This window comes from Ictalurus furcatus, chromosome 3, assembly GCF_023375685.1.
Source record: "Ictalurus furcatus strain D&B chromosome 3, Billie_1.0, whole genome shotgun sequence".
Lineage (NCBI taxonomy): Eukaryota > Metazoa > Chordata > Actinopteri > Siluriformes > Ictaluridae > Ictalurus > Ictalurus furcatus.
The window spans coordinates 35618381-35632095 of NC_071257.1; the positions used below are offsets into that span (position 1 = coordinate 35618381).

At 43.6% G+C, this 13715-nt stretch overlaps 1 long non-coding RNA gene across 1 annotated transcript; it reads right to left on the reverse strand.

Annotated features, from left to right (window-relative positions):
• Positions 1-1924: 1924 nt before the first annotated feature.
• Positions 1925-5286, reverse strand: LOC128606125 (uncharacterized). Its single transcript, XR_008385631.1, has 3 exons — positions 4717-5286; positions 2879-2961; positions 1925-2255 (listed from the first exon to the last, which is right to left on the reverse strand). It is a non-coding gene; the product is annotated as an uncharacterized LOC128606125 (long non-coding RNA).
• Positions 5287-13715: the final 8429 nt, after the last annotated feature.

Below are 13715 nucleotides of genomic sequence, written 5' to 3' on the forward strand. Positions count from 1 at the left end.
AATGTTTCAGTAAAGTTAAATGTTTCAGTAAAGGTAAATGTTTCAGTAAAGGTAAATCTAAAGCTGAATGTATTTCAGTGGTGAAGAGCGCAGCCCCGGTCTCATTCATTTGGCACAGGGGTCGATGGACTTCAGTAATTCATCGGCTTCAGTTTTAGACAGAAACTGTCTAAAAACCGCAAAACAGAAAAGAAATTAATCAAACATTTATTGTAAAGGTCAGTACGATAAATCTAACCACTCACACATTTATAAATCTGCAATAGCAGAGAGGAAAACAGACCAATAGGAGTGTTCCTATGCTCAGGAGTGCTGTAATGGTGTTATTGTACTGTACTGGATGAAAAATAGAGAGCGGACTCTCAACAGCATGTTTTAACACATGTACACCTCCTCCTCTGACTGATCAGGCAATGAGATGTATTTTTCAGCAGACAAACTGGACATCAGCAACCTGTCATTTGTGATATTTGGCCCCACTATACTGTAAATATAACAAATGTTCTTCATAAAGTCCACATTCACAACTCTATACATTTTAAATTCCATTAAAACACTAAACCAACCATTTAAAAATTCCCTATTAGACAGATTTAAGCTGTTGACTTGCTCTTCTTTCTAGGTGTTGTAGAATTATGGTGCAGCATGCTCACAGACCCATTCAGTTCCATTCGGAGTTATTAGTACACCTAGTGGTCAAAACTGTGAACTGCAGCAAGCACTAATACAGGTTAATAACTTATTTACAAGAATTCAATCTAATAAATTCACAAACAATGGCACAATATAAGTGCAGACAGTGTGTCTATGATATACACAACCATGTCTATTGTAAGATACAGTCTCCTCCCAAAGTATTGGAACAGCAAGGCCAATTGTTTTGTTTTTGCTATACACTGAAGACAGTGTATAAGAAGTTTGGACACTTCTGGGAAGGTTCACTACTGTGCCGAGTTTTTCCATTTGGAGATAACGGCTCTCATTGTGGTTCTTTGGCGTTCCAGAGCCTTTGAAATAGCCTTGTAACCCTTCCCAGACTGATGTACTTCAATCACCTTCTTCCTCATCATTTCATCATCAGTAGAACAAAAAGTTCTATGTAAGTGTAGATGTGATTGAACAGGGTTTGCAGTAATCAGGCCTGGTTGTGTCTAGTCCAGCTGAACCACATTATAAATACAATTTCATAGATTTGGGGAATTAGTAACTACAGGCCCAGTTGGTATTGGATAACTTTTTGCTTCAAAAATAACATCATTTAAAACTGTATTTTGTGCTTATCCTAGATTTTGTTCTGAAAGTATTTAGTATGAGATATACACAAAAACAGAAGAAATCAGGATGGGGCAAATACTTTTTCACAGCACAAATAAAAAAAAGTACGGGATTGCTTAGAATTCCTTCAGACGATGGCACTCTCGCTCTCACTCACTCTCTCGCTCTCACTCACTCTCTCGCTCTCACTCACTCTCTCGCTCTCACTCACTCTCTCGCTCTCACTCACTCTCACTCTCACTCTCACTCTCACTCTCACTCTCACTCTCTCTCACTCTCTCTCACTCTCTCTCACTCTCACTCTCACTCACTCTCACTTGGGTTTAATATCCCTGAGCAGTCTTTCAGCTGCTACTCTCGCAATTTTTTTGTCTTCCTCATCATCAATCGGTGGTTTTGATAAATAAACCACATGTTTTATACCTGTAGTGGAAATATTAATAGATACAGATGTTTACTCATGTGTACACACACACACACACACACACATATCAGCTTTATCATAAGATAGAGGACATTTTCTTATGGACGATTGCTCACTACATCTGAGCTAGACTTTCTAAATAAAAAGTCCACTCTTTACCTGCTAGCTACTAGATAATTAACACAATCTAGCAACATCTACACACTTCCTGTTGGGACAATAAGGAAGTGAGTGAAATAAAACCATAGAAAACTTAAAGCTGTATTTATACTTCAGTTAAATAAAGTTTGCTATGAGACAGATGTACAATGTGAACTGTGTAAAATACATGTAGAATACTGCAGTGTATAACAGGAATAAAGCTGTTTACAGTTTTAAAATGAAGCATGACATTTTAAAGCATGCTGCAGTGCCGTAACTCACCGTATGGATATTTGTTGTTCAGTTTGTCTTCATCGTCACGCTTCCAGGGGAAGTCATTCTCACGGCCATTGGGCATTTTGTTGTAGCCGATACCCACAATTTTCCCTTCCTCATTTACAATGCACGCACCCACCTACAACAAACAGTTCAGATTAAATCATCTGTAGAAAAGGGAAGGAGAAGAAAGTGAAAGTAACTGATGGCAACCTGTCAGGTTTATTTAAAAAGCCCAAAACACCACCAGGGGATTAAACGATCCTCCATGAAGAGAGGAAACCCTGGGATGTTTAGAAGGTCGTGATAAATACAGAAGAGATTGTAGATCTAATCAATAGAGAAGTGTGTATCACCACAACACAATAGAGAAGGAAACTGATGACCGTAATGGATGCTTTAAACTCATGAATTTCCTCATGTTCTCTCACACAAAATCAGGGCATCTGTGTGTTTTACCGAACTATGATCTGCATTATGTTTTTAGCTCCGCCCACATGCCCGAGGATGGCACACTTGGTACCTGGCCATGAAGGGTAACTAAATTCTATATGAGCATTAGGGTAACACGTGACTTTCTTAGCAGTGGAAACAGTGTTAACATGGAGGATTATGGGTAATTTCCTGATTTGTGGGAATCATTTTAAATCTCCAAATAGAGATAGAAAGACTAGACACCCATTGGCCTTGTGGACCTCACAGGAAGGCAGTAATAAGGGGGCGACATTGCGATTGCACCATTTAGGAGAACGCTTTTGATACCTGTGTGTTAGGATCAGGGCTCTTCTTAGAAAACAGGAGGGCACCTGACAAAATATTTCTCGTCCACAGCTGGGTCACCTGCCCTGTAGAGGGTTTGAGGAAAGAGAGATCAAGTTACATACAGTGGGAAACAGGGAAAGGGAAATAAGTATATGGACCCTTTTTTCTTTATCTTATTTAATATATCTTCAGTGCGTATACGTATATCCACTTAAAATTTACACACGTAATGTCTTCTGGTTTTGTTCTTAAAGAGACTAATGATGAGGGTAAGAGAGAAGCTCGCAGTCACTTGAAATGAGTCGCAGGATGACATGAACGCAGCAGGAACAACAGTTACACAGAGAACAATAAGCAACGCACCGCACTGCAATCATCTCCATTCCTACACGGCATGCACAAATCCTCTGCTGAAAAGAAAAATGACTGAGATGTGAGTTTAAATGCATTTAGCCAAATTAGAACTCTTTTGGAACAATATACTCGTCGGAGAAAACCTAAATAGAATTTTTTAGTAATTAATAATTGTCATGTTTGGAGAAAGAAGGTTTGCAAAAAAAATATATATATATCCCAAGGACACCATATCCCCAGTGAAGCATGGTGATGGGAGCATCATTATATGGGGCTGCTTACATGTCACTGAAGGACACATGAATGGAGTGATGTTCTGGAATATATATTGGAGTTAAATTTACTATCATTGGCCAAAAAACTGAATCTTGGGAGAAAATAGACATTTTAATAAGAGAACAACTCCAAACAGACAGCCACAATAGGTCACGAAGGCCTTGCATGGCCGAGACAGTCTCCTGACTAGAATCCGGTTGAAAATTTATGGAGGATTTTGAAATTGGGAGTCCATCAAACTGTGCGGTAAGAGTTTGGGGAAGAACCCCATATGTGTGTGATGGTCAGGTGTCCAAATACTTTCGGTATATTAAATTAGAAAAAGCATCTTTCTGTCCAAATTCTCATTTCCCCTCACTGTATACACCATCTAGGTTTCTGAATTTCACTACTACCACAGCAAAAACATGCAGCATTACCAGTAATAATATATTAATGTTATGTACACCGCAGTGTTTATAGGGACTGGAAATGGAAAGCTCTTGAATCTGAAAGGTTGATTACATTTCTTACCATAGATAAAATAAAACATGTTCTAACCTGGATTATTCTGAACTAATTCAGCAACAGCTGTTCTTAAATAGGGCTAACACTTAATTGTTAAATAACACGAGTGCTGAATGACTGCATGTTATCCCATGTGCTGTGGTGTATAGACTGCACTACAGTACTTAACTCTTCACTGACCTGTCTGACTGTTTACATATACTACTACACATACTGTATATCAGTATTGCAGATATCTTCCTTCATATATCATTACTGACTATATCTATATACCACAATTTACACCACATTATATTATATTAGCACAGAAGGATGCACTCAGACTTGGTGTGGGTTTAGATGTCTGATGAAAAGAAATGCATTTGAAGTACATGACATAAACGTTCCAAAAACTATTTCTTAAACACGGGCTCCGTGAACCGGCTTTTAGACACACAGCCGACGAAAGACTGAAATCTGAAACGTCTCGGTTGTAAAGATTGTTTTTATGGCTGCATTTATTATTGAATTATTATATAAATTATATAATTTATTATATCAAATTTACCTAGCATATAGTACATCTATACATGCTAACATTTTGCTAGCTATCACTAGGAGAGTTCGAAAAATCAAGTGTAAGTGATTGATAATGGTCCAATATGATTACTTAGTAACACAAATCAAATCTTTAATATGGATAACAAACTTCCTACACTTACCGCGCTCTTGGCTCTGGTTCACCGTCCATCGCACCACTTAGGCTTTGAAAACACAGCTGCTTACTCTGAATTAAAAAAAAACATTAGTATATTACTTCTCTAATCTAAAGATTACATACACACACACACAGGAGTTCGTCCGTCAATTTCGACGAAGGCCGAATTTTCCATTTCCGCCTCCATTATGGAGAACACAATATGGGACTCAACTTGCACGTGAATTGGATTCAAGTGACGAAGACTCGCGCAGCATCGGCCTCACTATCACTTCCCGGTGACCGCCATGATCCAGTGGCAAGACTGAGTCAAGACGACTGAAGATGGCCCCCGGGCACAGTGATTCATACACTACGAACACTTTGGACACGCCAATCAGCCTACCATGCATGTCTTTGGACTGGAGGAGGAAACCAGAGTACCCAGAGGAAACCCCCGCAGCACGGGGAGAACATGCAAACTCCGCACACACAGGGCCAAGGTGGGAATCGAACCCCCGACACTGGAAGAATGAGGTGAATATGCTAACCGCTAAGCCACCATGCTTCACACACACACACACACACACACACACACACACACACACACACACATATATATACATACACACACACACACACACACACACACACACCCCCCCTCCCTTTCTCATTTCGTCGCAACACACTCTTAGACACACACTTTTTCTGGGTGTCAATCTTGAGCTTATGCGCTTCACACTCACGCACACTGCAATTTATGATCTCTCTATAACCCCCCCCCCACCACCACCACACACACACACACACACACACACATATACACACGCTACCTGTTCATCCAGCTCCCGTGTTCAGAACCACACACAAAGTGTAAACATACATAAACACACACACGCACACACACTCCCTCATACATTATACTTTACCTAAACACAGAGCTCTTCCCTTGGTTACACATAAACACACACACACACACACACACACACACACACGGAACTTACAATCATTACACATAAAGTGAAATATTTCCAGCCTTTTTTTTGTTTTAATTTTCATGATCACGGTTTACAGCTCACAGAAATCAAAAATCCAGTATCTAAAAATATTAGAATGAAGAATTTATAATATAGAAATGTCGACCTGAGAAGACTCTCATCAGCTAATTATCTCAAAACACCTGAGGCTTTAATCTCTCAGTCCAGTACACACACACAATCACGGGGAAGATGAAAGTAAACGTTGCGTTTCATTTGGAAATCAAGGTTCCAGAGTCTGGAGGAAGAGTGGAGAGGAACAGAATCCCAGCTGCTTGAAGTCCAGTGTGAAGTTTCCACAGTCAGTGATGATTTGAGGAGCCATGTCCTCTGCTGGTGTTGGTCCAGTGTGTTTTCTCAAGTCGAGAGTCGATGCAGCGTCTACCAGGAGATTTTAGAGAACTTCATGCTTCATCTGCTGAAAAGCTTATCTGATGGAGATGCTGATTTCCTTTTCCAGCAGGACTCGGCACCTGCCAACAGTGCCAAAACTACCAGTAACTGGTTTTCTGACCGTGGTATTACTGTGCTTGATGGTCCAGCCGATTCGCTGGACAATCAAGTGTTTTTTTTAACTGGCAACAGTGTTTTTTTAATTCACTTCTCATTACCGGTCAGGTGAAATGCTGTAAACTTCTGCACACAGAAATGTCTGAGTGTCACGAATCGTGACGGAGCAGAGATAGGACGGATGCAAGTGCTGGATGAACAGTTGTTTATTAGAAAGAGAGACAGGCAGACAAATCCAAAACGTGATCCAAAACGTAATCCACAAACATGCAAGAGGTCAGGCGATTGGCAAACAGGCATACACGGGGCAAGGCAGGAATCTAGGTCGATAAACAAAACAAGAAACGAACTATGACGAGGGACTGGAAGCGGATAAACCAACACGAACTAACTCTAAACATGGACCGTGACTATGACTATGATCCAAACTAAACTAACTCTAAACATGGACCGTGACTATGAATACTCTACGAACTAAACTAACTCTAAAGTATTAATCTTCCGCGTTGTGTGCTGGGAGGCGCGCGGTGTATATGCGGACATGATCAGCGTCTAAACCGCTAGCAGCTGAGAGCAATTCAGACCCACGTGAAATCCCAGCCAATGACAGAACAGGGAGGAGACAGAAACATAAACAAAACACACGTGTCCAGATGTCATTACAGTCAACAACGGAAAAGCAGGTGCTCGCGCATTCGCGCTTAGAGCACGCTGCTTCAAGGGGGAATCGTGACACTGAGATTACTCTAACGTAAAACCAAAGAGAATCTGGAGCGTGTCGGGTCTAAATGCAGGTTATAAGCGACCCAAACTCACAGCACAGACAGAGATGAAGTCGGTGTGGAGCAGCGGAGCCACATGCACTCCGAGTGTAACACGATCACATGGGTTCACTGTCTCACACAGCAACGGGCCAAAAAAACCATCTAAATCTCTTTAATGTGTCGGTCCGGTTGCATTTTTAAGACCATTGAAGCATGAATTTAAGACATTTTAATGCTAATTAAGGACCCGCGGAAAGCCTGTTTCTGAAAGTTTCTTTCTTTCTTTCTTTCTTTTATACCTATTTCGAGAATGTTTCATCACATGCACAACATCCCAGACGACATAGCGAGATTGCCGGGCTCTCCGTGGATTGTTGTCGGGTCCAGAAGGCGGCGCAGACGGAGGAGGGAGAGGAAGCAAAAGCGGGGATGCAGGTCCGGTATTATGTTAAGGCTAAGAAAACAACCACACAAGCCACCTTTACCGAGCCTGTTTCTCTCCAATGCCAGATCCCTAGTGAATAAAATCGACAATTTGGAATTACAACTAGCTGGAAATCGCTACGTTCGTGATTGCTGTGTTTTGATTATTACTGAAACCTGGCTTCATCCGAGGATACCCGATGCTAGCATGCAGCTAGCAGGTCGTACTACGCTTCGCTGGGACAGGACTGAGGAGTCCGGTAAGAGCGGGGGTGGGGGGGGGGCTCTGTATGTATGTGCATGAGAATTGGTGTAATAACGGAACAATAATAGATAAACATTGTTCCCCTGACCTCGAGTACATGTCTGTAAGATGTCGGCCCTTTTTTCTACCGAGAGAGCTAACAGTAGTGATTATCACGGCTGTGTATATTCCACCCGACGCCAATGTGAACACGGCGATCTCTCTCCTGTTGAACACCATAAATGAACAGCAGCGGGCTTACCCCGACGGTGTTCACATAATTGCAGGAGACTTTAATAAGGCGAACTTGAAGACTGTACTCCGGAAAATCTATCAACATGTTAAGTGTTTTACTAGAGGGGCGAACACTCTGGATCATGTTTACACCAACATTAAGCATGCGTATAGAGCCATACCTCTCCCCCACCTCGGCCAATCAGACCATCTCTCCCTCCTGCTCTCCCCTGCCTACACCCCCCTCAGACGCAGTGTCAAGACCACTATAAAGACTGTTACCACCTGGCCTGATGATGCATTCTGCAAACTACAGGACTGCTTCGAACAGACAGACTGGGATTTGTTTGAACATCAAGAGCTAGAAACATTAACAGGAACGGTACTGGACTATATCAAGTTCTGTATCGGAAATGTGACTGTGGACAAAAACATTCGGGTTTTCCAAAACCAGAAACCATGGATGACCAAACAGGTCCGCACACTACTCAAAGCCCGCGACGCTGCCTTCAGGTCTGGTAATAGAGCTCTGTACAGAACCGCTCGTGCCAACCTGAAAGGTGGTATTAAGGAAGCTAAGGCGGTCTATAAGAGGAGCATAGAGTCCCACCTGTCCAGCAAAAATAAACGGGAGGTGTTGCAGGGCATACAGAACATCATGAACTACAGAGGCCGTGATGCGACAACAGGAGACCTGAGTGCGATGCTGGCAGAAGAGCTAAATTGCTTCTTTGCTCGCTTTGAAACATCACAACAACAGCACTCATCTGCTCCAGCCTCACCTCCACCCTCATCTGGCCCCCGTACCAGTCCAACCCTGCCTCCATCCCCTCCTGGTTCCTGCACCACTCTACTTACTGTGAGGGAACACGATGTTAGACGGATGTTTCTGGCAGTTAACCCCAGGAAAGCTGCTGGCCCAGACGGAGTACCTGGTAAGGTGCTCAGATCATGTGCCCACCAGCTTGCCCACATCTTTACCAGAATCTTCAATCTGTCCCTGGCCCAAGCAGTCATCCCGGCCTGCCTAAAATCAGCCATAATCATCCCAGTGCCAAAGAAGTCGCCCACCACTAGCCTGAATGATTATCGTCCTGTGGCCCTCACTCCAGTTATCATGAAGTGCTTTGAGAGATTGGTTCTTCAGCACATCAAGGACTACCTCCCCCCAGACTTCGATCCTTATCAGTTTGCTTATCGCACAAACAGATCCACAGAGGATGCTATCGCCGTAGCTGTCCACTACGTGTTGAGACATCTAGAGCAGCAACAGAGCTACGTCCGGATGCTTTTTGTGGATTACAGTTCGGCTTTTAATACAATAATTCCGGACATTCTCATCACCAAATTGGTCACCCTTGGCCTCCCCCGCCTCACATGTGCCTGGATAAAGGACTTTCTCACCAACCGGTCTCAGACAGTGAGACTCGGACCCCACCTCTCCTCCACTCGCACGTTGAGCACAGGTTCTCCACAGGGCTGTGTGTTGAGCCCCCTCCTGTACTGTCTCTACACATACGACTGTAGTCCAGTCCACAACAATAATCTTATCATCAAGTTTGCTGACGACACCACAGTGGACGGACTCATCTCAAAAGGAGATGAGGTAGCCTACAGAGAGGAGGTCCTAAAATTGGCAGCCTGGTGTTCAAAGAACAATCTGGCTCTAAACACCAAGAAAACCAAGGAACTCATTGTAGACTTCAGGAAGCACAACACTGAGCTGGCCCCCCTTTTCATTAATGGTGAGTGTGTGGAGAGGGTCCACACCTTCCGGTTTCTTGGCGTCCTTATCTCTGCAGACATCTCCTGGACGGACAACATCACAGCGGTTATCAAGAAGGCTCAAATGCGGCTACACTTCCTGAGGGTTCTCAGGAAGTACAATCTGGACTCCAATCTGCTGCTGATCTTCTACCGCTCGTCCGTCGAGAGCCTGCTGACATACTGTATCATGGTGTGGTACGGTAGCTGCACCGCAGCAGACAGGGAGAGGCTTCAGAGAGTAGTAAGAGCAGCACAGAAGATCATTGGCTGCCCTCTCACCTCCCTGATGGATATTTACACCTCCCGTTGCCTCAGCAGAGGAAAAACCATCATTAAGGACAGTTCTCACCCTGGCTTTGATCTGTTCAATCTGTTGCCCTCAGGGAGATGTTACAGGTGCATCAAAACAAGGACTAACAGATTTAAGAATAGTTTTTTCCCAAAAGCTATTACCATTCTAAACACATACATGTACTGAGTTCACAGCATATGTATATAGTGTCTCAAAACTGTGCATTTCATAGTACCTCCCCCACCCGCCCCAATATCTTGTTTATTTATCTTGTTTATTTATCTTGTTTATTTATCTGTTTATTTATTTTATTTATCTGTTTATTCTTCTTGTTTATTCTATGTACATGTTGGCACGGAACAAAAAAAGGAGTGGCTCTTAATTTCATTGTACATGTGTATAGTGACAATAAAAAGCATTCAAATTCAAATTCTTTCATTCTAGCTTTCTTTTTTTTCTTATTTGATCTGTTTCTTGCATTTTTTCTTTCCTCTTTTACTTTTTACTTTTTTTAATTTTATCTTCTCCTTTCTTTCTCACTTTTGTTCTTTTTTATAGTTTCTTTCATTTTTACTATTTTTTTTTGTCTTTGGCTCCTTTCCTTTCATATTTCATTCTTTCTTTATTGTTACTTCTTTATTACTTTCTAAGTTCCATGCTTTCTTCCTTTCTTTTCCTTTGTTCTGGTTTGTTTCTGTTTTGCCTCCCCAGATCTACTGCAGGGTTTTTGAAGACAGAAGAAAATAAAGAATTCTCCTTTCACCACATCTTCATTACTCTCACTGTTTTCCTTTCACTTTTTTAAACTTCATTATGGCTATCCTGAACATTTTCTTGTGGACTGCCAGATTTATTTTGTGAGCCTAGCAGACCCCAAGCCTGACGAGAAGCAATGGCTCAAGTTCTTCGGTCCCGATTCTTCGGCCCAGCCCGCCAGTGGGTGCAGCTCCTAGTGGCCAAGGGATCCAGGGAACTTGAGTACGTAACTCAGTTTGTGGGACTATTTGTGATGGCATTTGGGAGAAAACGAGGTGGTCTCACCTGCAGAGCTCCAGCAGGAGGTCAACATGGCGACACCATCTCCAGAGCTCCACCCTGAGACCCAAGAGGTGGTGTCACCTGCAGAGCTCCAGCCGGAGGTCAATGTTGCAACCTCATCTCCAGAGCCCCAGTCTGAGAAACACAAGGTGATCTACCCTGCCGAGCTCCAGCCAGAGATCAACGTGGTGACCTCAAACCCAGAGCTCCAGTCTGAGATCCATGAGTTGGTCTCCCCTGCAGAGTTCCTGCCAGAGGTCAACGTGGCGACCTCGGCCCCAGAGTTCCAGCATGAGACCTATGAGGTGGTCTTACCTGCTGAACTCCCTTCGGAGGTCAACGACGCAACCTCCTAACCAGCGCTCCAACACGAGACCCAGAAGGGGTCTCACTTCCGGAATTCCAGCATAAGACCTACGAGGTGGTCTCATCTCCAGAACTCCCGTCAGAGCTAAACGAGTTGATCTCCCACGTCAAGTTCCAGTCGAAGGCCGACGAGACGACCTCTCAAGCCATGTTCCTGTGTGAGGGCGACGAGACGGCCGACGTCACAACCAAGTTATGCTTCCACCTGAGGTGGATGTCACGACCAAGCAAGCTCCGCTTTCACCTGTGTGTACTGACACAGCCAACCAAGTTCAGCCTGCAGAGTCAATGGAGAACAACTCTCAGCCTCCCTGCTCGACTGAGGATGCTGCTCAGCATCCCTATCCAGCTAAGGACACCACTCAGCCTCCCTGTTACGCTGAGGACGTTTCTCCACCTTTCGTTGTGGCCAAGAGCTCTGCTTTGCTTCCCTACTCTGCCTCGGATGTCACTACGCTAGTCTTCTTTATGGACGTCGCTCCGCTTTCCCACGCCACTGAGGACATTGCTCTGCCATCCTGTTCCGCTGAGGACATCACTCCGCCTTCCTGTTCTGACGAAGCTGACAACCCACCTGGGTGCTGCCTAGTAACCCCGGCGAATCTGCCCCAGCCACATGCCTGCCCCTTGGCTCCTTGAGGAGCTTGCTATCTGTTGGACAATGCCTGCCTCGGGACCTGAAGGGCTGTGAAGACATTTTGCCAAGAGGGCCAGGACCGCTGGCGGAGGGAATATTTTATGGCACTCCAGAAGTAGCGCCCTTGGGGGGACTACGCTGTTGATTCACGTTTTGGATTTGTCTGCCTGCCTCTCTTCAATAAAGCTCATAAAGCTCATAACTGCACTTCAACCACATCCACCTCAACCGCTGTCCCAACGTTTTTGGAACGTGTTGCATTCATCAATTTCAAAATAAATGTTTACCTTCAAAAAACTAAGCAGTTGATTAGGTAAAAGATCAAATACCATCCATCCATCTTCAACTGCTTACTCCTTTTCAGGGTCACGGGGAACCTGGAGCCTATCCCAGGGAGCATCAGGCACAAGGCGGACACCCTGGACAGGGTGCCAGTCCATCGCAGGGCACACAATCACACACACATTCACACACTACGGACACTTTAGACACGCCAATCAGCCTACCATGCATGTCTTTGGACTGGGGGAGGAAACCGGACTACCCGGAGGAAACCCCCGCAGCACGGGGAGAACATGCAAACACGGAGAGAACATGCAAACTCCGCACACACAGAGCCGTGGGAATCGAACCCCGAACGTGCTAACCACTAAGCCACCGTGCGCCCTAGATCAAATACCTTGTCTTTATATTTTTTGTGTGTTTTAAATACAATACAAATCAAAGTATATTTACAAATCACTTCTCTTTGTTTTTATTAACAATTTCCATACGGTCCCAACTTTTTCAGAATTGGGGTTGTAGAATGGCCAACAGATTGAGATATTTCTAACGTACAACCCTTGGCAAATCACCTTTCTACCTGAAACACCACACCACACTGCAGACTAATTTGCATTTTCACTCTTGTGCTGGAATTTGTTTTAGAAATGCACATTACAAGGCGAGTCCATAATTTTTTCCTCAACATTGAGTAATTCCATAATATTTTCGTCTATTTGATCTGGGGGAAAAATGCCATAATTAAAACAATTAAATTACATTTGTTTGCAGTGTTTCATGAAGCCAGAATGTTCAGCACATCATATCTGTGATTTGTTTATTTGCTACAAAGTAAAAAACCCAGGTGAGCATCCTCCAAGTGTTTTGATTCCATAATTTTTGCCAGGGGTTATAGATCCAGTTAGCAGCTGTAAATCGCTGCTTCTGGCAGTCTACTACTGTAAGGATGTTGACTATATGAGGTGTTGTGGTCTTTATGGATCTGTCCACTCACTGTTTCAATTCCACTGGCGTGCCAATGCGGAAAAGGAGAGTTACATTTAAATACATGCAAATACATGTGCAGAGATACACCTTGAACCCAACCCAAGGTAACAAGGGGAGTCTACCCACAATTGTGCTTGAAAGTTTGTGAACCCTTTCCAATTTTGTATATATCTGCAAAAATATGACCTAAAACATTATCAGATTTTCAAACAAGTCCTAAATGTCACGTAATGGAGGCTGAGACGGAAGCAAGTGCAGGTAAGGCAGTTTAATGAGAAGACAAATCCACAGGGTTAGGCAGAAATCAGTAACCATGGACAGGCAAGGGTCAAACGATCATGCTAACAACCCAAACTAGGTAAGACAGAGAATCAAAGTCGAGGGAATAACAAAATAAAAAAAAACAGAGCAACAACATGAGGTAAAGGCTCGGTGAACGTCAG